Source organism: Chrysemys picta, chromosome 8 (genome assembly GCF_011386835.1).
Source record: "Chrysemys picta bellii isolate R12L10 chromosome 8, ASM1138683v2, whole genome shotgun sequence".
Taxonomy (NCBI): Eukaryota; Metazoa; Chordata; order Testudines; family Emydidae; genus Chrysemys; species Chrysemys picta.
The window spans coordinates 77214771-77226902 of NC_088798.1; the positions used below are offsets into that span (position 1 = coordinate 77214771).

A 12132-nucleotide genomic window follows, 5' to 3' on the forward strand; every position below is an offset into this window, starting at 1 on the left:
CACCTTCATTTTCCTGTTTGTTCATAATCTGGAAAAGAAAAACAAGCTTTCCTGCTTTTTCAGGTCCCAAATGATTTTTCAATTTGGAATGAATTAGTCCAAAGGAAGAAAATATTCTTTCTACACCGACAGAAGAAGCCACTGCTGCTAAGTGAGATTATCACTTCAACAGTCTCTGAATCCAAGTGCTTAAGTGACTTCCACCAGTTCACTGGTGTGACTTTCTTTAAAACATCATCAACAAACATATTTCTTGACTGGTTCACCCTTAGGTCTGAAGTTTATTATAGTTGGCATTTTGGAGGGATGATTGCTGGATGTCCATGTCATAGCCAACTCCTCTTCTTCAGCAGTTAAGGTTTGACCCTGGTACCGAGTATTGAGAATAATTGCAAGAAAAGGAGCTGGATGTAATGCTTGTCCCATTTGTTTTTTTTAATGCTTGTAATTTAACTCTGTCATTGCATATTTCTCTTTTTAAGATCTCTCTCAGTTCCTTCCAAATTTCAACAGTGTCAGCTATTTCCCTGCATTTTGTTCAGGACTACAGAAGTAGGCTTCAGGGTACTCAGCATGTGTTCAACATTTCAACAACATTAGCCTTTATTTCTGGAACACTGAAGTCTTTGGCTAGGAGGAGCATCAAATGAGCACTGCAACCATGTTATTAGCTTGGGACTCTCTTCTAAATAATTTCTTCTCATCTTGGATACATTTGAAGCATTTTCTGTGACGCAACTGCATACTAGACATTTGAATTTTTTCCCCCCACAGTTTGTTATAACTGTTTCTGCTACTTCTTGTAAGTATTCAGCTGTGTGTGCATTTCTTGGTGTATCAATTGTTTGTGTAAGGAAGACATTCCCTTCTTCTATTGTCACACAAGCACATACAACAGGATCATTGTGGACATTGCTCTACCCATCAAGACTCAAGTTAACAATTTTACCGTCTAGACCTTTTGCACACTGCTCAATTTCTCTTTCATACACTTTATGCAGTAATTTGCCTGCGACATCCGCTCTGTTGGGTGGACTGTATCCTGGTCTTAATGACTGAACCATGTTAATGAAGTGTGGGGTCTCAATCGTACGGAAAGGTTTGCTGCATAAACAAACCGGGCAGTTTTTTCATCAGCTACCATTTTTTAGTCTGCTGGTTCTTATCACAAACTTATCTATGGTTGTTTCTGGATGATGGAGATATTTTTTTCCTTTTTGCTGCAGGTCATATACTGGGGCTATGTGACATACATGATGTGACTGAAACGCTATCACTGGCAGATAACTCTGAAACTATAGAAAATGATGGTGATCTTGAAGGTGGATAGTCTTCAGAATCCTGTATGTTGAGGATGGATTCTCCTAAACAAAACAAGTCAATGCAGTTATTTAATTATTACCATACTGCTCATTTAGTATTACTCATTGCATTCACTGACCCTCAGTACTACTTTAAAGGTGAAATTGTAAAAGGAAGCTCTGCCTATTTCAGCTATTTATTTTTTATCACAACTGCATCTAAAATGATAGTACTATAGAGTAACAACTATATTTTTTGCTCAAACATGAGAATTCAAGAATAGTCCAGAAGGAAGACAGGCAGTCCTTAAGAAAGAAATATGAAATAAAGAAGTTTACCAACCTGAAGATGCTGCATGTTCAGACATGTTCCTTTCATTGTCTTCAACGCAGCTTCCTCCTGAGAAGGAACACTTCTCATGATGTTGTTTCATTTGGGCAACCAGGCCTTGCATTTCTTTGTTGCACTGTTTGCATTTTGCACGCATGCCTGTCTTACCCACAGATAGAGGAACTTCATTAAAATATTCCCAAACTGGGTTTCTTTTACGGCCTGCTGCCATTATAGGTTTTCCTTTCTAGTGAGAAAATGGTATGGTAGACCTCAAATCAATGAAGGCTACACTCAGAAAGACCTCAAGACTTCTGGAATAGGCTGCTCAAACAGTTTCACTTTTGTTTCTACTGCCTGTCCCTCCCTTCTCACATTTATCTCCAGACTTCTTCTCTTTGTCCAGATGTATTCCACTCCCAACAATCTTCTGTTCATTGAACTTTTTGAAACTTTGCACTTTTAGAGAGAGGTAAGGGATTGACTCTGTGTACACAAATTTGCACAGGGACAATAGGGATGAGGTCTGTTATTTCTCACCTCTATGTATTTATTTATTTAAAAATATTTTTTGCAGTTAACAAGCATGTTATCTCTGGAGAGACAAATCCACAGTTTGAGAACTGCAAAACTAAGCATCTCTGATGGTATTTTCTAGACTGAGTTCCACTGGGTAGATAGAAACATTAACCTAAATCATCTATACAGAAGCCCCTGGAACCCCATAAGATTGGGTCCCTAATCCTTGAACTATTGGAACTCATTTACAAAACTTTTCTTAAACATTACATGAATATATTCTCATACTATAGAATTTATAATCCCTATTCCATAATGAGATATCTTTGAGCTATAATGTATCTTAATTAAAACTATCTTTAGGTAGGTTTTTGCCTTAAAAAGCATTTTATCAAAAAAATAATATTTTTTTTTATTTTTTAAAAATATCATTGATTTTTATCCACCCTGCTGAGAATGTTTGTTAAACCAAAGGTTCTAAAATGACACAATTTAAAAATGTGTACAATTTAAAAATAACCAATGTTTTGACCATTAATTAGGTACTTTTGGCAAGTATGCTGTGCTTCCTACCTACGCATTTTCTGGTTAGAATGGGAGGATTCTTTCAGAACCTAAAGCTTATCACGTAGTGTGTGAGGGAACCTGTGATCCAGTAACTAGACAGAGGGCACTGGGAGTTGGGACTTTCAGAAGTGTTCAGAGCTGTCCTGATGATGCTATGAGTTCAACCATTTATTTCAATGGAGAGCAGCGTAAGGCCAACATGAAGCTCTTTTCAATATTCCAGCCTCAGATTCTGTCCTGGGCTGTTCTGCTGGCTCTGTGTGAATTTGGGTATGTCACATAATGCCCCTTTCTACATTAGTAGTATGGATATGAGAGATTTTTCCTTTGAGCAGGGCACATCTGTTGCAGAGCAGATCTGCCCTTTGTCAGAGAACATAGTAACCTGTACGCCAAGATTTTCTTTATACTTCTACCTTCTTTGGGTGCTGTGAGCCTTAATGATCTATAGCACTTTAAAATGCTTCATGTGGAAATTGTTATATAATGGAGGCATGCTTGTAATTACAGTAACATTGAAAAAAGTATTCTTGCACATAACAGGCCACAACTTTCTATGAAACTAAATAAGAGCCTTTTAGAGTTCAGTTAGATTGTGCTCCTCATTGAGGCTTTTATCTTTCTGTTTCTGGGACTAGCCAGCACTGCCCATCGGTCTCCAGGAAACTGAGATGTATGCCATTTTGACTAATGTTCATCATAAATGACAATTCCCTGTGATAGCCACCAGTAATAAAAAAGTTTTCAAAAGGAAAAAATACATCATGTTAGGAAAAATGAGTTTGAAGCCATCAGAAGAGACTCACATGAAGTTTGACTGTTTCCATTTCTCTGCAACAGTCAATATATATTTAGTTGTCTAACTATATTGGGTAAAAACTCTGCTGTAGATCCATTTGCTACATCAGTGGAGTCTTTTTCTTATGTCATTCATGTGGTTGCCAACAGTTGCACTTCATATTATATATAGTAGTGAATGTTGAGACTTGGAAACAGAGGTTGCCTTACTGGGTCAGACCTGAAACCCATACAGTCCAGTATCCTGTCTCTGACAGTGGCCAGTACCAGATACTTTAGAGGAAGGTCAGGCACCTCACAGAGTACAATTATGGAGTAAGCTTGCCCATAGGACAATTTTTTTCTTACCAGAGGCAATTTGTAGTAGTGTGGCTTATGCCCAAAATCACGAGGTTTTATCTCTCTTAAAAAGTGTTTTCCTATCAAATGTAACTGGATAGTCTCATTGTCCATATAAATCAGAGAGACAAGGTGGGTGAGATAATAACTTTTATTGGACCAACCTTCTGTTGATGAGCAAGACAAGCTTTCAAGCTACACAACAGAAGTTGGTCCAATAAAAAAACATTACCTCACCCACCTTGTTTCTCTAATATCCTGGGACCAACACGACTGCAACAATATTGCATTCCATGTAAACGTCTGTTTCTTCTTTAAGTCTTGTTAAGCTCATGGCCCCAATATTTTGTAACCGTGAGTTCCACAAATTATTTCATTGTTTGCAGAAGAGCTTTGATATTTTCTAGGGGGTAGCCTTCTTGTTAGTGAAATGTCTTTTCTTTGCCTAATGAAATTCCATTTTGCTTTTGTTGAGAAGTAAATCATTATAAATTGCAGTTCTCACTTGCATGCCTCAGGAAAATGTGGGCAGCTTATTAAACTAATAACAGATCTCATGAACATGCCAAAGAGAGAGAGGCTGGTTTCTTCCATCCACCTGAACCCAGTGACCCATTTCCCTTCCTCTGGGGGTACCACATTGGTCTGGAGCTCTCTCAATCGCCTGAGTGGTGAAGGACAGAAAGAGGGCTATGGCAGGCTGGGCTTCCTCAACACCCAGGACCCAGCATTCTATCCCCATAGGATAACAGCAGTCTCATGCTTCTGTTGCAGACCTGTAGCTCAAGTGGTAGCAGTGTGTGCTGCAATGCTGAAGGCTCAGTGTTCAAATCCACTGACGATGCATGGCTATTAATTTTTTACCTTTTATAGAGAGAGAAAACAAAAATTCCCAAATTTTTTTTAAAAAGGTTAGAAAATTAGGTTGCAAATCAGACACTCGAATTAAGAAATGTCAGTTTCATGCTTGCCACAGTCTTTAATTATGCAGTCTCTAAATAGGATTGCCTAATTTACCTTTCCTACACCATTCATTAATTTGAGTACATCTATCTTCTGTTAACTTCCACTCTAAATTAATATTCATCATCTAAACACTGTAATATAGAAAAAGTTAAGTGTGTGCTAAAGGAAACTATAGAAGTTCATGAACAAGCTTTGAGAAATTAAGAATTCTGCTGCAAGACGGTTAAAGGTTGGCATGCATAAAACTCCCTTATTGGCTGTTTACACTCTCCTTAAAGAAGACGACCAGAGGTCTGAAAATGACTTTGTTTTCTCTGTCTGCTAAATTCATTATGTATACCAGGTAGGCAACAAGCTTAAAAGGAATGTCAGCCTGGCCAGGAGAATGGGCAGTTTCAGAGCCCCTATTAGCTAGTTCCTTCAGCACGGCCCACCTGTGGCTTACGGTGTTAAAAATTCAGATTTGTTTGAATTGCTGCAATATTACTGCAGTGTCTTCAGTAATGGTGTTGGCCTACCTAAAGTTGCCACTGGTTGTGCCTCTAAGGATGTGACCCAACTCCTATTAAAATGGATAAAGACTACCATTGGCTTTAATGGGAGTCGTATCAAGCCTAAAGGAATTGCATTCACCATAAACAGGGCACCTTTCATATTACAGGTTTCATGGGTCAGTATTTGGGAGACAGCAAATGCTAACCATGTGATTTACACCCTGCCCAAACAATTTCCTTTTTTCTGATTGATTGAAGCCTTTAGAACAAGCCACCTGGTGGGAAAACCACACTTTCTTAGTGACAAAATAAAACAATCCACCAGTATACCAATTACATATTTTCCCCCCAAAAAGGTATAGATAGTTTTGAATGGCTTAAAGGTTGTGCAGAAATATGATTGGGAGGGTGATATTGTATTGCCTTCCAATCATGGAAGCATTATCCTATTTTTCATGCCAGTCAGAAGTATAACTACATAGGCATCTAAAAGTCCACTGTAGTTTATTTCAATTCACTCCTAGGCATTTTACTCCATTTGGTCAGCAGTCTACCAGCCTCATGACTTCTTTTCACTCTTTCTCTTGCCCCCTCACTTGCAAACTCACTTTGATTACGTTAAGATTCGTTGGTGCAAAATGAAATGTTTTTTGGCACTTAGCAACTTCCCTGCAGATTCCGTACACTTGACACAGTTTGGAGCAGTTTGTTTCTGACTTGTCATATTATACAGAGAATTGAAAACATACAAAGCTGCATATCCTTGTAGTTAACTGGTCTTGGTAGTTATGTAATTATTTCTTGGATAGAAGGAACCACACAGTGTCATTTTCCTGAATTTTTTTCATAATCAGAATTCAAAAACATAAATCTACGTAAAATATCACTGTAAAATATCCAGTATTTTATTATGATATTTAATGGAACAATTGTATATGCTCCCAAACACTGTACGTCTCTGCATTCTCAAAAGAAGCTTTGTACCCATTTTTACAAGTCTCCGAATGTATATGCCTCTTCAAAGTGGATCATTTTTGACAGACCTGGCAGGGGGTTATAAGAAAGTTTTATTGCCTTCTGTTGAATTCCTTTTGTTTATTGTAACATGATAAAAATTGTTACCATATGATAGTCTAATATTCTTCTATTTAAGCACTGGGGGGGGAAAGATGTTTTAAACTTTCAACTATGAAAGTCTCATGAATAGAGCAGTTCATCAAAGTCTGCAGCATGTTTTTGGGGCATGGAAAGTGAAATTTAACCTTAGATTTAATTATTTTAAGTTTAATTACAGTAAGAATTTTCAGTTTTGAAAAGCTATTTAATCAAATAGTGTAATCATATAACTGTGTGAAAAGGTAGCTCTTGTGGAAATATTCTAATTATCTGATTTGTGGGCTCATTTCTCAAGATCATTAAGTCTCATTTTCATATATAAATATAACAAGTAACTGAACTTAATAGTCCTATTAAAAATAGAATAAAGGATAGTTTACATGGTTGGATTGATTTAAACAAAAAGGTGAATGGTTTCACAAGCCAGTTTTCCCAATGCAACTGTTTAGACCTATGATTAAAAATTCAATCCAACCAGATATAACCGATGCATATTTTTAATGAAAATGGATAACATTTAGGTCACTTCTGTATAGTGTTGTGTGGTGTGTAGAAGAAGAGGGTTTTTTTCTGAGGTGTGTTAAGAGTAGGTTGAAATTCCATTAGATAAGTTTCAACCTGGAACGAAGCCTGTTGTACCAACTACTACACTTCCTCCTCCTCCCCTGCCAGTCCGTCCCTAAAGACCTAGCAAAGACTTTTCCTTACATGTGATATAAAACAAAAGGTCAGTTTAATTCAAAGTTGCTATGTTTATAGGGCTGAATTTTCAAAAGCTTAAAAAGGTGCAAATCCCAATCCGCATACAAATCTGATTTAAAGTATGGTCCAGGTTCCACAATCAATAGAATTAAAATGATGCCCTATAGTGGTGGTATTGTCACCTCTTGAGCCTCTAAGGGTATGTCTACTTTGCAATTAGACACCTGTGTCTGGCCATGCCAGCTGACTCTGGCTTGCAGGGCTCAGGCTAAAGGTCTCTTTAATTGTGATGTAGGCGCCTGGGACCCTGATCGATGGGCCAACTGTGGGTGTCTAATTGCAGTGTAGACATACCCTGTACTGATCGCATCATTTAAAGGAACCCTGGTTCCTTTAACACTTTTGTTCTTAGGAGTCTGTGCTATACTGATTGGCATATTTAGACACCTTATTTTAGCGGGCTAATGCCTTCATGTGCGCTCAGAGTGCATGGGGGGGTGGTTCTGTGATGGATACCAACTAACTTCTGCCATATGTCTACAAATAATAGATTATACTTGGCCTGATTATAGTTTCCATTGTTTCAGCTTGTCTTTATCTTTTTCAGGGTTCCACAATCTTGAACTACTGGATATCCGGCTACTACATGCCTGAAGATGTTGATTCACAGCTAAAGTCAGAATTGGTGATAGATGCTGTGTAGATGCAAAGCAGCGCAGTTCTGTATCTCTCTCAATCTTTCCTGCTCCCCTTCAGTCCCCAGTGGTCTCCTCTAAGGAATTTACTACAAATTCACTGACTTCAAGTAGATGAAAATCAGAAGCCTGCCTTTCACTGCAGTGAAAAATCCAAAGCTTCATGTGTAAATTGTCCATATAAACTGAACTATGATGGCTTGTTTTCCAGAAATAATTCAGAAGTCAAGAAAGGACTTGGCCTAATTTATATTGCTTTGCACTTTTGTCTGACTTTAAAGAAAAATATTCTCCAGTGAAATTTGGGTGCCAAACACATACCCAGAATGTACAGAGTTTTGCTTTCAAAGTCACCATGCTCCTTTAGACTTCATGACAAATTCAGAGCCTGTTTTGTTTGATAGGGGTGTACGTTGGACTATTAGAAATATTTCTGAATGGATCAGTAATATTTTTGGATTACAGTTTACTTGTTTCTGCACCAATAATTTCTTTTAATTTAAACATTACCTGTAAATCAGGCTAGATTATCTAAAGTAGTTGTATAGCACAGTCTTTTTTTCCTTTAACTGTGCCCTGTAATACAACCGTCCTACTCTTCCTAATGTTTGGTATAGTAAAATCTTTCCATGTGTGCTTGCCTCATAATTTCAAATACTGTATAAGCATGTCGATATAATGTACATAACAGTTTAACCTCCAGGTGCTAGAAGTCAGGATCTCCTGACACTACACACTAATACAAAATGTGTTAGCACTTGGCAGCAGGACATTCTAACTACTGGCACTGAAGGGATTAATATGAATTACATAGAAATATTTCTCTGCAAAAGGAAGTTTTCAGTATTCATTAGGATTTTTTTTAATGGGAACTACATATTTTAAAATGTAATTTCTAAACTTTTTAAAAATTAAAAAAAGTTTAATTTATGTTCTGTATCTTATATTTTGTGCCGCAGTATTTACAAAACAATTTTTTTTAATTAGTAGGTTGCCACACTTCTACAAATGTCCTTCCATAGCATTAGTTTGGCTGCTCAATGGAAAAAATGCCATCAGCCAAAGTTACATTTATTTAAATATGTAACTTGTAACAATTGAGGCGGGGTAGAGGCCCCTTCAAGGTAGTACTATGATGACCAGACTTCAAGTTGAATTTAAGATCACTTACCCATAGCTGTTACACTATGACCTTGTTGTGATGCCATGGTCAATGTTTCTGTTTGTTAGCATGTCCTTATTAGGAAATGTCTTAGTAGTTCCTTCTTACGTTGTCGTGGTTCTCCTTTCTCTAATTTATACAGTCACATTTATTTAATCATATTTTTCTTTGTAAAAGCAAGACCCAGATAAATACCATCTTTATAGTGTTGTCCGATTAAGTTGCCATGTATGACTACAGTTTTCAGTAGTTTTCTTTAATGCTTAGTTTGAAAATGCACTAAAACCAAGAGTGTGTAAGATATACCTATTGTCCTGGGGGAGAAATATGTTGTCACGGATATGTAGCCAGTCATTTCTCTGTCGTCATTTGTTGTGTATTTCGTCTTCTGTTGGCAGCACTTTTTGGTTTCAGATTTTCCCTTTTTTGGTCGAGGGGAGTTAAAGAATGTCGGTAACACTTTAGATGACCAGTGATTTAATACTAAATTTCCAGTGCAACAGCTATGGTTAGATGTCATCCACCTTCATGTCGGGCAAATTCAGAATGAAGCGCACATCAGCCGTTACTGAAATGTTAGAAAAGTGCAACTTACAGTTAGTCCTCTATTCAATTGAGAAAGAGGTGTTGGGATCAGTGTTTGTTAGGAAATTCCCTTTAACTTGTTACTACAAAGATATTTATTTCTTTGAGATGATCAAACCTCATGAAGTACAGAAGATATCCTGTTTCGATAAGCGTCTGTAAGATCACCTTTTGGTAAGCTTGACAGTAGTTTGTGAAAGTGGCTTACTTTACCCTTTTCATCTAATAGCTTTAATATTAAACTGTTTTTAAAAAAAGACATCAGTTGCAGCCCTGAAGAAACAACTATTTGTTTATGAAGAATGGAGTCCTTTTTTATGCATGTGTAAGATTAAATTCATGTTTTTCCTTGGGAGATAATGGTGTTTGAACATGCAGTCTCACCTTCTTTGATTGTGCTTTGTGTAACATAGCAGTGGACTTTGTGATTGGCACCCAAGGAACTTGGCTCCTGGGACTCCTGGCTGCACTCTGGACTTTGTTTTGCTAACCATAATTGAGCAATTGTACATTACTGCTATATTAATGTTTCAAAGCACTGGGATAGTCTAATTCTAACTTGTAATTATGTTTGCCAATGACCCGTTTGGAAAGTTTGTGTATGAACAGCTGATTGAAACTGTTAAATTGTACAGATATTGTTCATGATCTAAAGCTTTGTACCGTGGAATGTGCTTAATAAAAAAAAATTGAACTTCATTTGTCCAATAAATTGCTAAGTAACGTCATCTAACCCATGTCAGTATTATGCATTAATTAATCCAAGCTTAATGCATAGTTCCTTCAAATGCTAAATCAAAGCTAATGCTCTTAATACAATGTTCCTATACTTTATTGTATTACCTTATAAAAACTTTTCTAGCACATCAATGCCTCTAACCAATAATACAGTAATGTGTAGTAATTCAGTGCTGGCTTGGGAGTGGTGTGACGCATAAGACCGAAGCCCATATACTTTAGAATTTGAAACATGCGTGGGGGGGCACAACAAATGTTTGTCTTAATTGCTTTTAGTTGTTTACTAGCTACAGATCAGAGTCTTACCTAGTTCAACATGTTTATTCCTTGCCCAAACTGTTTCACAAACAGCGCTTAAAGTGTGCTCATGATCAGAAAAGTGACTCAACATATCTGCTTTATTAAGATTCTACTCTGCCTCATGGATTGACAGAATTGTCAACTGAGTTCTGATGGGTCCTCCAAGCAGTTGGTGGATCTGTGGTGACAATCAGGGACTCTAATCTGTAGTACATTCTACTAAAGCTGTGACATCAGTAGAGAGAGAGAGGAGTTTGCTTGCTGCCAATTCACAATGTCCAATTGTGGTGGCACTGTGGCCAAAAACAACACAGAAGCCTTGTCCTGCTGTGAACCTTGTAAATTAGCTATGCGGTTTGGTGTGAGCGAGAAGGTGTGGGGAGAGAAGAGAAACCTGGAAGAAATTATATACAAAGTTGTGGAAAGTTGGAAATTTATGGCTGGTCAATATTGGGTGTTAGTTAATTCACCACTGACAGAGGTATCTGTGCAGTTGGCATAATACTGTACCAGCTTCCTACCTATACTTGTGCTCAGTACTGGGGATCACTTTTCTGTGGATGGTGCCATTTTTTGGGTAAGACTGAAAAGGAGAAGCCATAACCTTAGTGGTTATTAAAGGTACCATGAACCTTTTCCTAAAACTAGTGTCCTGGCTAGATCCCAGTTTCGATAATTACATACCATCTCCCTAAATTACCCCCTATAACTTCAGTTGGGTAACTTGATTCTTCATGTCTCATCCTGGTGACTATTGGATAATGTTGTTCAAAATAACTCTTGACTTTCACTCTGAATATGGATGTTTCAATGAAAGGAAAGTGATCCCTATGTATATAATTTTGAATATGTTTTTAGCTCATTCTAGATTAGAGATTCTAAGTAAAAGGTTACAAAACACTAATTTTTCTAAATCAGTCTGAAAGTCTCAATGAGTCGCCTTATCTGACTAAGCCTTTTAAGCTTGTGAGATTTCTTGTTTTGTTTTGTTTTTTAAAAATCCTAGAATGTAAGACTTTCTAGGTCTAGATGCACTCAGACTAAACTTCTTCAAAAAGTTTTATATCTGGTTCTTACTAGGGTGGCCTTTGATTTTCTCTGCAGTCAGCACTATTTGTGATACAAAATAACATCAGATATTTCTGCCTTGTTCCCAATGGAATTTTGTACTAAATTAGTCAAGACATCATCTTTGCTTGGCGTGCTCACACCCTTGTATGATCTCAGGATTCCTCTTGATTTCTTTTTCTTACCATAATTGAGTGATATGTTGTGCTATGCATGATGCAGCAATAGTGTCCTAAAATATCAGGCTCAGAGCACAGGGCATCCTGCAGCCAAAAATGAGGAACATCTGGAAATGGGTGGAAAGGAGACTGAATATAATCCAGTTTCAAGGTCTGAGATAGCCTTGTATATTAAAACAAACACAAACAATCAAACACTTCATAGTAGACGTGGACTCAATTCTTCCTCCTCCACTTCTTCCCCACTTGTTCCTTTGTCAAATTTCAGTGTT

General features: G+C 37.3%; 1 protein-coding gene across 18 annotated transcripts in view; it reads left to right on the top strand.

Moving 5' to 3' along the window:
• FBXW11 (F-box and WD repeat domain containing 11) overlaps nt 1–10274 on the top strand; it is a 137718-nt gene extending 127444 nt beyond the window's left edge. For all 18 annotated transcript variants that reach the window (XM_005284091.5, XM_042850766.2, XM_005284094.5 and 15 more), the window contains one exon: nt 7741–10274. The gene's annotated coding sequence lies outside the window, so the exon portion shown is untranslated. The remainder of the gene's footprint in view (nt 1–7740) is intronic.
• Nucleotides 10275–12132: the final 1858 nt, after the last annotated feature.